This window comes from Callospermophilus lateralis, chromosome 4 (assembly GCF_048772815.1).
Source record: "Callospermophilus lateralis isolate mCalLat2 chromosome 4, mCalLat2.hap1, whole genome shotgun sequence".
NCBI classification, from domain to species: domain Eukaryota; kingdom Metazoa; phylum Chordata; class Mammalia; order Rodentia; family Sciuridae; genus Callospermophilus; species Callospermophilus lateralis.
Window position 1 is genome coordinate 133588813 of NC_135308.1, and position 15185 is coordinate 133603997.

Genomic DNA, 15185 nt, shown 5'->3' on the forward strand with positions numbered 1-15185 from the left:
TTTCTGAGTGAAACATGCCCCCTGAGTATTAACTGATATGTAATATGAAACATATGCATTAAAAATACTAACTAATCTTCCTACATATTAATGTGATTTAAATTGGAACAGAAATAGAAGAAAATGTATTTCTTAGCAGTTTCTCTTAAAGTTTAATATAGGTGTATAATGTTCACATTAAATCTCAGAAACAAACCATACTCAGCATAATTATAAATACCTGAATAAAAGATATTAAAATAACTAAATAGTAATATACATTTAGTGCCTAAATTAAGTTATTATCAGTTAAGCATTTAATTTTTAACTCCATGCAAAATTGCCAGGTGTAAGCATAATCCTGGGATTTTATACCTGGCTGTGTATCAAAAATTTTCTGATTAGAAATCTCCAGGGACGATTTAAGAATCTGTATCTCTACAAAATGTTGCAAGTTACTACAAACACTGTAATGGATAATAATTGCTGCTATAAATAATTATTCAAGCTCAAAATAATTTCTAGATTGCCTGAAACTGGACAATTGAAACTGAATACACATTGTTTTAGTATGGTTTGTTTTGTAGTTGGATATATATTTAGTGTGACAATATTTGCCTGTACCAGTTTCCTGTCAGTTTTAAGTACTAGTATTATCTTAATATTTCTTTGTCTCTTCTCCTTTCATCTCTCCACTATCTTGCCAGATCACCTGATTTATTTACATGATTTCAATACCAGATATGTCCATATCACCATACTTTTTGTAACAAAATATATATCTTGTCTCCCAATTCTACATTATTCAACTACTTCCTGAATATCCCCAGAGATTGACAGCAATTTCAGAGTGTGTCCAGAGTAAAGTTCACTCTAATATAGCTCTAACCCACAAATTCATGAAAATTTACTCTCTAGCATCCACCAAAATAAACAAAAAGCACAGTTTCAAATATGATTCTTTAATTTACTGACCTCTTACAAATTATACCTCTTAAGGTTTAAATCTATTTAATTTTCTTCCTGCATACTCTGACCACCTTAGCTCAAACATTCCCAATTTCTCTATCTAATCTTGGACTGATTGTTTTCACTCCATAGTGTCATACCAAGTGATCATTCTAAAATACAATATTTTAGATGGTTACTGGTCTCCAGAGACCATTAAATGTCATACAAAATAAACTTCTTATATTTTAACAGTAATATTTCCTGTTGTTATCTTCCTTTCGATGGCCACCAGGCTGGTATTGGCTTATCTTGGCCATTGCAACTAAGCACAACAGAGAGAAAGGCATGTGGGTAGGCACTCCTGCCTCTTCATATTTCCACCCAGGACTGATGCAAACTCCTCCCCCGCCCATATTTCATAAGTCAAAACAAATCACATGCTAAATTCATCTGGAAGCAAAGTACAATATACCCAGTAGTTTCAGGAAAAGGAGACAGCAGAAATATTTGTGACCTAATATCTGCCACAGCATACCAGTTGTCCTGAAGGGAGAACTGAAAATTAGGAGCAACTTGGTTAAATTACAAGAAGGCAAGCAATAAAGCCTTTAATTTCTCTATTTTCTGTTCCCTACCCACTTTTCCTTTCTCTGTCACAACTATTTTGGGTAATGTAATTTGGGGATTGATTTACCAGTCAATCTATATTTTAATCTAAAATTAGAGACCAAGCCTCCATTATAATATGAGAGTTGAAGAAAGCACATAAATGACACTCCCTTGCTCTGTCCCTAGACAGATGGAGTTTATTTACCTATTAAAGTAGAATAAAACAAGGCTGTATCAGCAGTACTAAATAAATCCCCATGGAGAAAGAAAGGGATATAGACCAGACCTTGCACAAAGCTGAGTAAATGAGGAAAGATTTTAGAGCCATAAGTTAGACTGGAACAAGACAATTCTTAAAATGTTGAAAACAATTTTGATTCCATCCCAATGTAAATAAAGCTTGAGGGGAATTGTCTGAAGAGGATGAGAATGATGTGTTCCTGTTTCCTTGTCCTACTCAGGGTAGAAATGCAGAGCCAGAAAAAATATTGTTAATTCAAACATGAAATGTCACTACTAAATATAGCATGGACTGATACAAAATGAAAAAAAAAGAAAAGAAATTACTATTGTATTTGTGGACAATGAGCCTAACTTTAAACTTTCAACTTATGTTGTTCTCAGATTATAAATTCTTGCATATATTTAATTAGTGTTGGCCTTTTTTATATTAAGAATGTATTAGAAGTAAGGTTTTAATTCAAAGTGATTTTCTAGAAAAAAAATAATTTTGTCTTATTTTGAACAATATTTTGTTGTTATATATGCTGTTCATGAAGGACTTCAGCCTGGAGAGAAGGTCAATAAATCACTGATTTTTTTCTTTAAATTTATGAAAAGCCATTAAGTTTTTGTTTCCTAAAATAGACAGGTTTAATTTTATAAAGCAATTTGTATGTATAATCATTTAAAAGCATCCTTCAATTCATTCAGCAATAAATAAAAATTAAACATTGTGTGTGTGTGTGTGTGTGTGTTTGGAACTGATAAGGATTATAAACATAATATTTATCTGTAGCTAAAGAAGACATTAGGCATGATAATCCCCAAATCATTTAATTTCTCAAAACAAGCCTAAACAAAGGGATCCAAATTTGAATTTTGCAGAAAAAAACAAAATATTTTTCCTCTTTGATTTCCTTACTGAATATATTGTAATAGTAGTTTCTACTGGCATGGTATATATTCCAAGATTAATAACAATGTAGAATTAACAGCTCCTATATTGTGTTTAGGCATCAAGGTGATACAACTATAAATATTCTTGGAAAATGTCATCCAAAAAAAGTAAATAAATTTCAGACCTTGAATATTTGGTATTATTTATTAGCCAGGACATATTTACTATCAAATAAGTCAGTCACTTTTCTATAGCTGAGTGTAAAATTGAGCACTATTGGAAAGATATTGAAATTTTTTTTGTGTGTGTAAAAGCTTGAGAAAGACAGACATGTTCTGAAATACTCTCAAATATCATTCCTTGATCTCGTCTTTTCTATTCATTTCCCGTGAAGTCCTTACTCTATTCTTCTTTCAACCAGGTATATGGTCACCAATAGCTTCTATGACTTTTGTATCAAAGTTTCTACTAAAAGAGAAGCCCTCAGTTGCTCTTTGTTGTAGGGTGGAAAATGTAGTAGATGTTTCTGATTGGCTTAATTCAATTCAGGTGCCTAGCTCTGCATCATCCAAATATAAGAATGCATGACTGATGTGTGATAGGCTGAGTTTGGGGCCAGAGAAATGCTTCATGCTGGGCTAAGGAACTATTGTGCTGATAGCATGGAAAAAGTCTCTTTGGGCCTATTATGGTTTAGATATGAGGTGACCGCAAAAGATCATGTGTGAGACAACACAAAAAAGTGTAGAGGTAAAATGATTGAGTTATGAGAGGTTTAACCTAATCTGAGTGTTAGTCCCCTGATGGGGATTAACTGGGTGTTAACTGTAGCCAGGTAGGGTGTGGCTGGAGGAGGTGGGTCCCTGCAGGCCTGCCTTTGGGGTTTATATTTGTTCTTGTTGAATAGCAGCTCTCACAATTCTCTCTTCTCTCCTCTTCTCTCCTCTTCCTGGTGTCCTGTGTTAACCTGCTCTCCTCTGCCTCAACATTCAGCCTTGATGTTCTGCTTTGCCTTAAGTCCACAACAATGGAGAATCTATAGACCTATAAAGTCACTGAGACCTCTGAAATGATAAATCCCAAAATAAATCTTTCCTTCTCTAAAATTATTCTTGTCAGGTCTTTTGGTCACTGCAGCAAAAGAGCTAAATAAAACAGGACAAATCACAAGTATTGGGACTTATTTCATAAAAGAAGGAATCATTCTGAGCTAAATAACACTTGATATTTCTCATTTTTTCAGCAGGCAATTTTGCATTTTCTTTATCTACAAACATTTTTTGATGTTAGACACCAAAAAAAAGTACTATTATTTTGAGGAAAAGGCGAATATATCTCTCTGACACATAAATTGGAAACAAATTGCAATCATTTATACATCTGACACAGATGAGTTAACAAAATCTCAACAAGATCTTACACTAAGAGTTCCGTTGATGGCATCCACTTAAATATCAAAAACAAAAAAAAAAAACAAAACTAAAAACAAACAAACAAATAAAACAAAGATACTGATTCATTCTTTATCACTGACATGAATTCCTCCACAAAAGTGTCCGCTGAATTCATCAATTCCTCCCATGCTCCCCCTCTCTAACTCTAATAAGTTATGGTACAGTGTCATGGTACATATAATAAATATGTGCTCTCTCAACTTCAAGCAAAAGAAATTTCTTCCTCTTTTGAAAAAAAAAATTTCTTTCCCTTTTAAAGAATTTTTAACATTTTTCTGACTAAGCAGAAAAACAAAATAAATAATGGAAGACACTAAGAAAAAAAGCAAAGAAAAGAGAGTAAGAGAATAATGGTGGAATGCTCTTCTTTTACACAATTCATTATTGAGAGAAAAAATGTTAAACGCTGCTAAAAAAAAAAACAAACTAATTTGGTTTGTTTCCCACTTATGTGATGAATATCATGAAATCCTTAGTGAATAGTGTAGCCAAGAAGTCCAAATATTTTAACTGTGTAAAATTAAGTGTGACATAATAAATGTGAAAGAAACTTCAATTTGAATACATTCTCTGTGCATTTCCCAAGAATCTGCTTTTGTTTTTAGGGGTTATCACAGTATTATGAAACATGAAACTTGCTATTTAAGAAAAAAATAAAGGAAATACTTTTTTCAGTACAGAAGTAACACTAAGTCTGTAACTGATTATTGTGAGAAATGTGTTTGCTGGTAATGTACATATTCCACAGTATCATTCAATGTTTTCTATGGGATACATTCAAAATTACATAATGTAGCTGGTGTTTCTGGAGTCAGAACAAAAAGTTTGCCTAGCTTTTCTAATCCGGACTCTTGCCACTCTGATAAAAAATGTTTAATCTGTCAGTTAATGAGCACAGATTTCCATGACACCAACAGAACAATATGTAAATGTCTTGAATAATTAGTTCCTTACCAACTGAAAATTTATTTCAGTGCTTTAAAAAAAGAGAGAGAAACTGGGCTAATGTAAACTAATCTAAAACAAAGAAAAAAAAACAGATACTGATCATTCTTTATAACTGACATGAATTCATCCACAAAAGTGTCAGCTGAATTCATCAGTCCCTCCCATGCTCCCCCTCCCTATCCCATTATGAGTATACCTCTTTCTAGATAGATCAGAGGGATGGGAGGGAAAAGAAGGGGGCAAGAGATTAGCAAGGATGGTGGAATGTGATAGACTTCATCATCCAAAGTACATGTATAAAGACACGAATTGGTATCAACTTACTTTATATACAACCACAGATATGAAAAAATGTGCTGTATACATGTAATAAGAATCGTAATGCATTCCACTGTCATTTATTTTTAAAAAATCAATAAAAAAATGGAAAAACATTGTCAGCTGATATAAAGTATGGATTGTAAAATTAGAGACTTTTAAAATGTGTGTGTGTGTGTGTATGTGTGTGTGTGTGTGTGTGTGTAGTACACAATACCTTTATTTTGTTTATTTTTATGTGGTGCTGAGAATTGAACCCAGGGCCTTGCACATGCTGAGCGAGTGTTCTACTGCTGAGCTACAACCTCAGGCCAAATTAGACACATTTTTATTTTCAGGTTATAGAAACACTGAATTTGGGGGTTTTATCTCCTTTGGAAATGACATTTTCATATACTCTTTAATTTTTAACACAACATTTCTTAAACTTATTTTCTTTTCCCTCAAGAAATGAGTAACAAATTGAGCAGTTACCCTCTAATTGAGTAACAGTTGTCAAACTTTTGAGAATTTATGTTGTAAAAATAATTTCTAATTATTTGAATATGAATTCATTGCATAATATTTGATTTCATTTTCCAAAGTCCAATGCCCCACTTCCTGCCCTTAGAAAATTTCAGTTCTTCCCTTAGAAGCACTGTCTCTCCAGAATCTGATTCAGAGAAAAGAAAGCATGAACTTAGGGGTGTAAATCAATGATGGTCTTTCTCTAGCTGTAAGGTTTACCTGTAGCTATGGAAGTTTTCTTGCCCTATAACTTTTCTATCTTTTAAATGTGATTATTTATTATCTTGCTGATTTGTTGTGAGAATCACCTGATTATAAGACTGGACTTAAAAGTACCCAGAACAATAACAGGTATATAAGTTACTCAATAATAATTATTCAATATATAATAAAATTATTGCTGAAATGACATTCTAACGTTATTTAATAAAAATCACAGTATACATTGTCAGTAATTATTTTTACAATCAAAATGCATGAAAACTGAATTAATTATTCACAATAAATTCCTAAGTATTTAGGAATGTGTGACTTTTTGGGGTACTCTCACTCATCATTGGTTATCACAGGGAATGCAATCTCTTAACACAGTTGAGATCTGAATCTGGTGAATCATACTAGACACCATCCAAATGAAACAGACAGAATACACTCAAAAGAAAAATATTACAGTAAGAGCAGAGAACCAGGAAGTCTTGACAATTTCAAATAGTCAGATTACTATGTAGTTATAGAACTCAAGAGAAAAGGAAGCCTAAAAAATATTTGAGTAAACAGTGGCCAAAATTTTCTAATTTTTTATGATTTTTATTTGATATTGTATTAGAAGAAGATGGAATTTAAACTTTCTCTGCCTCTGGCAGTCAAGGGTGAAGAAACAATGAATTGCTTTCATCTTAATTTAAATATCCCAGGAGATTTTCTTCAAAGAATAAAAGAGTAGTTGCTCCCCAAAGTAAGTTGCTGCAATAGAAATGGGACTAAGCTAGGTCTTAAATTCTTAACAAGACATCCACTTGGATAGAGACATTGCCTCTCAAGCTGTGACCCTGTGCCTCAGAAAAGAAGACTTTTCTGAAATTTTATCAGAGAGGTCCACTAAGGCCATAAATCTAAGAAACAATCCAAAGCTAGAAGCTAAAGATATCCATAGAATTAACTAAATTAAGAAAGAGATGATAATTTATCCATTTGCTCATTATTTCAGAGTATCATTTATGATTAACTCAATGAAAAATATTTTTATCTTAGTTGCATTTCTCAGTTGGAAAAAGGAAGGGAGAGAATACCTATTAAGTTCAAATATGCTGTTATAAGCCTAAGGGTAATATCATTAAATAAACTATAGAGAAAGATCACTTTCTTTGGAGTATGAGTAAACTAGCATATTCCCTTCATAAAGCAAACTACATCAGAATTTTCCAATTCAATACTTAGGTTCAAGATGAATAACAAATCATCCACTGTTACGACTTAAACACTTTTGTGGCCAATAATATTTTTATTACATGCCAAAAATTCCAGATTATTTCATACTATGAGAATTATTTATAAAATTATATTCCATTTTGTATTTAGGAAGTGATTTGGTGAGGGTGTGATATTATAGTACAACTTCCCCAATATACTATTTTGTTCTTAAGGAGACTCATGAAAGTAGGATAGAACTCTAGTGCCTCCACGGAGGGTCTGTCTTTCTGTCATCCAATTCCTAGAATCATGCTTCTTGATAAACCGCTATTTATGTTACAGATCTTCACATTAGCATGTGGAAGAAATTCACTCAAAGAACATTTCAAAGCTCTTACCCCACCAGTTGCCTATTTCTCCTTGTGGGTGGAGAAGTGAGATTTCTGATTAGAGATTTAACAAAAAAAGGAGCAGGAAATATTCAGTTTAGCTCTTTCCTCTAAAGAGTCAGGGGTCTCTTTATGCTGTAAATTTTATAGAAATACCTCAATTGAGAGGAAGTTTGTGGTTTTCCAGCAATGTCTGTACCTTGGTGAATAAGTGTCATTTTTTGATGCAATGTTAGCAAGCCATGTCCTCCAACCTAGCTTTTGTCATAAATAAAGATGATGTATTTATTTCCATCTGACTGCCTTCTGCATTTAAGCCACACATTCTCCTGTTGCACTCTGTATATTTATGAAGGTTCTTGTTTCATCCTATTGAATTCTTAATTTTCCCATCTCTTTCAGAGGGCTCTCAGTTCCATTATAAGCAAAGAATGTCAATTCCAGTGCCCTATTTTTAATTGTCTAAAAGTTTTAAGCATAGGAAATAATCAATAAATGTTTGTAAAATAAATGAATGAACAGTGCAGCTAGAATTCCATGAGACAAAATTCATCTTGGATGTATATTACAAGTTCTACAATAAAAGGTCCAATAATGTTATTCAATAAGCTTGTTGCTGTTCACTGGAATATACAACATAAAGGTGGTAGATGAGCTGTAACAGGCTGTAACAAGGACCATGTCAAGAAGCCAATCTCGATCCTTCACCTGCTGAACTCTGTAGAAGCAGAGGCACATTTCAAGGCGATTAAATGCCCTCTGAAACACATACAGTAAAGTCCTTCTATCAGATAATTCATCTTTGACCTGTGGCTCTTTCTGTGATTCTTTGTACCTAGATCAAATGAGATAAATAGAAGTTTTATGGAGAGTTAAAAAAAAAGGTCCATTGGCACAATGACAGGAAAAAGCCTCACAAACGTATATTTCTTATTCTCTAGCAGAGCAATCTTTCCAGTTGAAAATAGCTGTTCGATGCCCTAGGGTCTTATTATAGACTATCTCAACTTTGAAAATACATATATGAAGGTATGTGTGTATATATATATGTGTGTGTGTGTGCATCTATTTACCCACACACATAGCATTCCAATACTGCTTTAAAAAAGACATTTTAAGATTAAAATAAAATCTAGGAATCAGATAAATGTGTACCTATGCTTGCTATAGGTACAGAAAATGCATTGTCTGGAATGGGGGATGTAAAATAAAAGAAAAAAAATAATATCTATTTTCTGAATATTAGTTTAGGAAATAAAGAATAAGCCAAAATTGGACACGTATTATATATAAAAAATGAAACTCTTCCAGGCTGTGTTATAATGTCTCAAAACTCAGGGAAAAATGTTTTCATTTCCTTTCTTTTCCAAGAGGAAAATAATAGTAATAACAATGATATTGAACCTCCTCTGAGATTTGATGAAGCATTATAAAAAATTCAACCTGCATATTTTTTGGTTTTCATGACCTGAACTGAGCATGACCCTATCCCATATTTCCATCTTCCTTTTCAAAATTGAGAAATTAGTGATTTATAACATCATGTCATTCTTGGCTGAAGTAACACCATAAATGATGCTGTACATTGTTACAGCATCCAGAGTGTTGAACAAATATTTCTCTTTTCTTATTTTTTTCTGCATTGTTTATTCACTTGTATTCCTAGGAGATGCCAATACAACACAAAACTTTCTGGCATAGAGATGTTTAAATGAGTGGAAATACCTAATGACACTTTTGGTTTAGGACTTGTGCTAGCTTTAGAATCCCTCAAGCCTACAGGAAGAAGCTATTAAAATAGATTCCCTACGTGTTCATTTTAAATGGGTCAGAAGGTTACACAACAATATAAAACAGCACACTGGAGCTTTAAAAATGATTTATATTTTGTTACATTTATTAATACTAATAATTCTGAAAGTTTTATAGAGGAAAAAAACACTTTACTCTTGAAAAATATCATGTCCATCTGTGGGCATATGGTCTTTGTAAAATATTCTTATTCACAGTTTTATATCCTCATTTTAAAATTTTAATAAAATTCGGTTTTACATAAAATTTAAGCCTTCTTTTTTCCTCCTAGAAAAAAAATGTTATTCTTGATATTAGCAAAAAAAAGTAAAGGTTGAATTCATGTGAATGAATGATACATAATCAAGAAAATATCTGCAATTAGCTTTTAAATATAAAATAAGGTTGAAATGATAAATTATAATACAATTAAGGCACACAAATGCTTAGTTTCCCATTAGTTCATGAAGATTCCGGGTGAGATAAGATATACAAATAGTTCATATTTTTAATAAGAATATTCTATACCTGCCCAGCACAGACTAAACAATTCAAGTGAAGAATTCTGGCCAATTTAGCACAAACAGAAGAGACTGATGACAACTTAATCCTGCACTTATATAAGCAATGTGTATCTGTATCTGGAGAAGGTATTTGACTATGTGCAGGGTGATAGTTAAAACATTTCAATAATTGTTAATGTATAACTTACTTTAAACAATCTTGATAGGAATTACCTAATCATTTTAATTTGTGTTTATATTTGAACCAAAATTCTTGGCTTTAAAACATTCTTTGCAGAAAATCTCCAAAACACTGTATAGAAGTTATGCAAAGATTTTACTTTATATTACACTATTATGAAACACTTTTTATATAATGAAAATAAGAGAATTATAAAGACTTCAGAGTTTAAAAATAGCATCATTTATAAAGAAAAAAAATATTTTATTTTGCCTATAAAAATTTATATATACAAATGTCACAAATACTTTTTATTCTAGTGAGATATTTTTGATTATCACTTTATAATATATAATTTAATATTTATGACCAATATGGAGAATTTTTTTGTTTTGAAGCTTTTATTTGTTTGTTTGCTTTTTCACTTTTGTATCCTTATCACCTTTCAGAGACATATGTTCTCTCTCAAGAAGTTAAAAGCCAGCATTCCTTTTTTATTATATTGGCAAAAAAACAGAGAATACCTAGACTTCCTTTACCATTAATATGCCAATGAATATTCCCTGAGAGAATCCCTTATATAAAACATATAGATATATTGAGATAAATGTAGCAAACACTTGTTTATAAAACACTATTCTTATAGAAGAACAAGAAAAATCCATTAGTGAAGGAAAAAATGTCAAAAATTATAAGCTAATGCTTAAGCTATAATCAAAGTTCAAGCATTTACCAGTTGTAATAATTAGGAGTACTGAATTTCAATTGCTGAACTCTATGAAATGTAGTCTCCTTGCAAATGTTGACAAAATTCCTCTGAGCCAGCAAACCAGATGAAAGGAATATTGTTTATTTGATTATTTATAACAAGATATAGAAAATTTTCACTGAGAAAGTCATATTGAATATTTCCAAGCTTCACAGCTTTTGGGAGCAAAAACTAAATGCAATGGACTTCCATAGACACAGTCTCAAAAAGTTAAAAAACCTACTATAATAATTCTAAATCCAATACTATAAAATGCCCAAAGAAACAAACAAAAAAAAACATGGGTGGTATTATTGTGAAATGAACATTATGGTATTCTATTCTATGCAAAATTTGAACTAAGTATTCAAAATAGTTGTACAAATAAATAACATGCATCAAATTGGCAAATACATTTCTAACCTTAAAAATTATATCAACCTTTGGCCCTGGAGAATCCTCTATTCTTAATAATTTATTCAGTGAGAAGTAATGTAATACATCTAAGAGAAGAGATTCTTGTCAGTTAATCCCCATCCTTCATATGTAGGTCTCTGTGACATCCCATTATTTATTTGACCGTTTGTTGCCTAGATTTTTCATCAATAACTTGGAAAAATTGTATTTTCTTATAAGGTTGTTTTGAATATTAAGCAAGATAATGAAAGAGCAAGCAAAACTATATTTTAAAATATCAGCGATAATTAGTAGTGTTCATATCTATAAGTAAAATTCTTTTTCTAGTAAAGCTAAACATGGTTAACTCTGACTTTTGCTCTTTAGGGTCAGTTTCTGGATGCTTAGTGTACAGATCAAAGAGAGAAAAATCAAATTATGTATTTGTATTCTTTGTGGCAACCTTGTGATTTGAACACAATTTTCTACACCTCAATGTAATGGGTTGGATTGTGTTTTCTCCCAAATTCCCATGTGAAAGTTCAAACCCTCAGTACTCAGTACGTAACCTTATTTGGAGATAGTCTTTATAGAAGTAATCAAGTTAAAAGGTCTTTAAGGCAGGCTTTAATACATTATGACAACGTACAAAAAGGGACATTTAGCATAGAGAAGTAATGTTGAAGAAAAATGCTATGAAGATACAGAGGGAGAAGGCAGTCATCTATAAGCCAAGAAAAGAGGCATAAAAAAGATCCTTCCCTCACAGCCTCAGGAGAAACCAACACGGCTCATTCCTCAGTTCCCAATGTTCAATCTCTGGAACTCTGAAACCATAAATAAAAGCTCAGCAATGTGATGCTTTGTTACACTGGCACTTGCAAACTGATACGGTTAGTACACAGTCAAATGTGATTAATTTGGTTTAAAAGAAGGATAATTTGAACTAATAAGCTATAAGTTAAAGTACATTTAAATTTCTGCAGAAAATACAAGAAAATTAGATCTTTAAAGATATTTTTCATTTGTTTTCAAAATGGTTAACAGTCCTTGTGCCACTCTACTTTATCCTATCTGCTTCTGTATAGAAATACAATGAAAACTCCTAAGTCCCCAATAAATAAGACTTCAACTTTTCATTGTTTATGTTTTTAATTTTTTTAGACACCAACATTATTTCAAATAGCACAAGAAGTTGGTTAAAAGTATCCAGCCTGAAGAAGTATATTTGCCAAACTTTTACAACTTAAATTGTTCATATGAAGATAATATTAATTGAAAAAAGTGAGCTTGCTCTAGGCCACAAATCTGTGCAAATTAATCAACACAAAGTTTATACAAGACAAATCTCTCTGTAAATAAATTGATTTATTTTTCTCACGTAAAAGAGGAAGAATAATTCAATTGATAAATAAAAATGTAATACAAGCAAATGTGTTTCCTATATGCAATGTCACCCCTAGTCATATACTTGAAAGAGTTGTTGGGGCATATGTTTTATTTCTCTAAAAATCTATGGTAAAGAAAAAAAAAACCTTCAGAAAAACAGATAATTTTTAAGCTAAATAAACACAGTTAATAGTAGCTTAAACCAATGCAAAGAGTTTTTCTTTATTGTCATGCATCTCCTACTTTTTCTCCTTCATGGGAAATTCTGGTTAAAATAATTTCTCAACAATGGACCAACATGTGTCCTTGAAAAAGGTAGCTTCCGAAAGAAAGAAGATCCTGAATATTCTCCCCACACCCAGTGTTATTATTTCCCTGCTTTGTCCATGATTTCAGTTTCAAAAATAGTGAAACTTGTCAAGGCACAGTTAAAGATAATTTTTTGATTAATGTGTATATGAACATGATTATGAAGACACAGAAACTTTGGTACACTTCTTCTTGTATAGATTTCATAGTGCCTCTGTCTTATCCATAAAAACACAACAGCAGGAATGTCACTATCAACATGTTTTGGGTTGGATAGGAAGTGTCCACCAAAAGCTCCTGTGTTAATGCAAGAAGTGAAATGATTAGATGGTGAGAGCCATAAACTAATCAGTGGGTAGATCAATTTAATGGATTAATAATTTGAATGGAATACTAGGTTTTAACTGTGGGCAGATGGGACATGGCTGGGGGAAGGATTTATCTTTTTGCAACCTCATCCCTTCTCTCTGTATTTCCTATAGTTTTCTTTCAGCTTGCTCTTAAGCCATAACATTCTGCCTCACCCTGAACTCAGAGGAATAAAACTGGCCCACCATGAACAAAACCTCTGAAACCACAAGCCCAAAGATATTTTACCTCTTCTAAGTTGTTCATATCAGTTACTTAGGTGACAGCAACAATCAAACTAACACACTACCTGTAGCAGAAAATCTATCAGACTGAACAAGTCTGCATTTGTCAATATGAGAACAGTTAGACACTTGTGTGCCCACACCAAACTGTACAAAACAGCTTGATTTATATGCATGCATGTTGATCAGCAAGCACCATCGGACAAATTTTGAGTGTTCAATTTTGCACCTATGAGAAATTTGTAATGTAAAGGCATAGAGAATAATTGAGGAGAGGATTGTAATTATGTCTTATGTACAGGCATGTGATGGTAAATACCTGCCTGGTTGGGGGAAGGGAAGATTTGTGTTGGTGGTTAGAATGTCTCAAAAATCACAGTAGAATTGCCTCGGTTTAAATATTAGCCATGTTTCTTATGAGCTATGTAATGGTAAATAATATGCTTATACTCTCTGAATCATTATCCCCATATGTAAATAGAGAAAATAATATCACTTCATATAGTGATAATGATTATTAAATTTAAAATTATGTATATAGTTGACCTTCCATGTCCAAGGCTTCAATATCCATGAAATTGAATAAACCATAGATCAAAAGTATTTGAAACGAAAATTGCATTTGTACCAAACATGTACAGAATTTTTGTCATCATTCTACAAATAAAAGAGTATAACAACAATTTACACAGCATTTACATCATATTTAGAGTTACGTGCAATCTATAAAAGATTTAAACTACAAAAAGATTTAAACTACCAGAAGGTGAATATCACTTAATAAATTCATAGCTATCTCTAAACTTGTATGTATGTACATGTACACATGGGGGGCACATGTGTATGTTTGTTGCAGCAATAGTAGATATTTATTCATAATATAAATAAATGAATTAATTTTAAATTTAAAACCTAAAGTTAAACTTGAAAGGAAACTTATAAGTTAGATAGAGAACCCAAGAATGTCCCCTAGCTGTCTACCTTTCAGGACAAACTGATTGTACTATTCCTTAAGATGAAAACGTTGAGGCCAGAGAAGTTTGATAAGAGTAACCAAGGTAAAGGAAACTGAAGCTGTATTTGTCTGTTTCCAAAGTCCACACTTAAAGCAGTTCTGACTACCTCTTTTCCATTTGCCATGGGGAATGATTGCTTCTTTTATAAGCCATAATTACCACAGAAAGGTGGTTGCTTTGTATACTGCATCTCCTTCTCAGAACATATAAAAAATGTAAATGAAATAATTGTGTTCATGTTGCAAATGGCAGCTATTATGAAGACCATCAACAATAAGTATTGGCAAAGATGTGGGGGGAAAAGCACACTCATACACTGCTGGTGGACTGCAAATTGTGCAGCCAATATGGAAAGCAGTATGGAGATTCCTTGGAAATCTGGGACTGGAACCACCATTTGACCCAGCTATCCCTCCCCTTGGTCTATACCCAAAGGACTTAAAAACAGCATACTGCAGGGACACAGCCTCATCAATGTTTATAGCAGCACAATACACAATAGCTAAACTGTGGAATCAACCTAGATGCCTTTCAATAGATGAATGGATAAAGAAAAACTGTGGTATATATACAC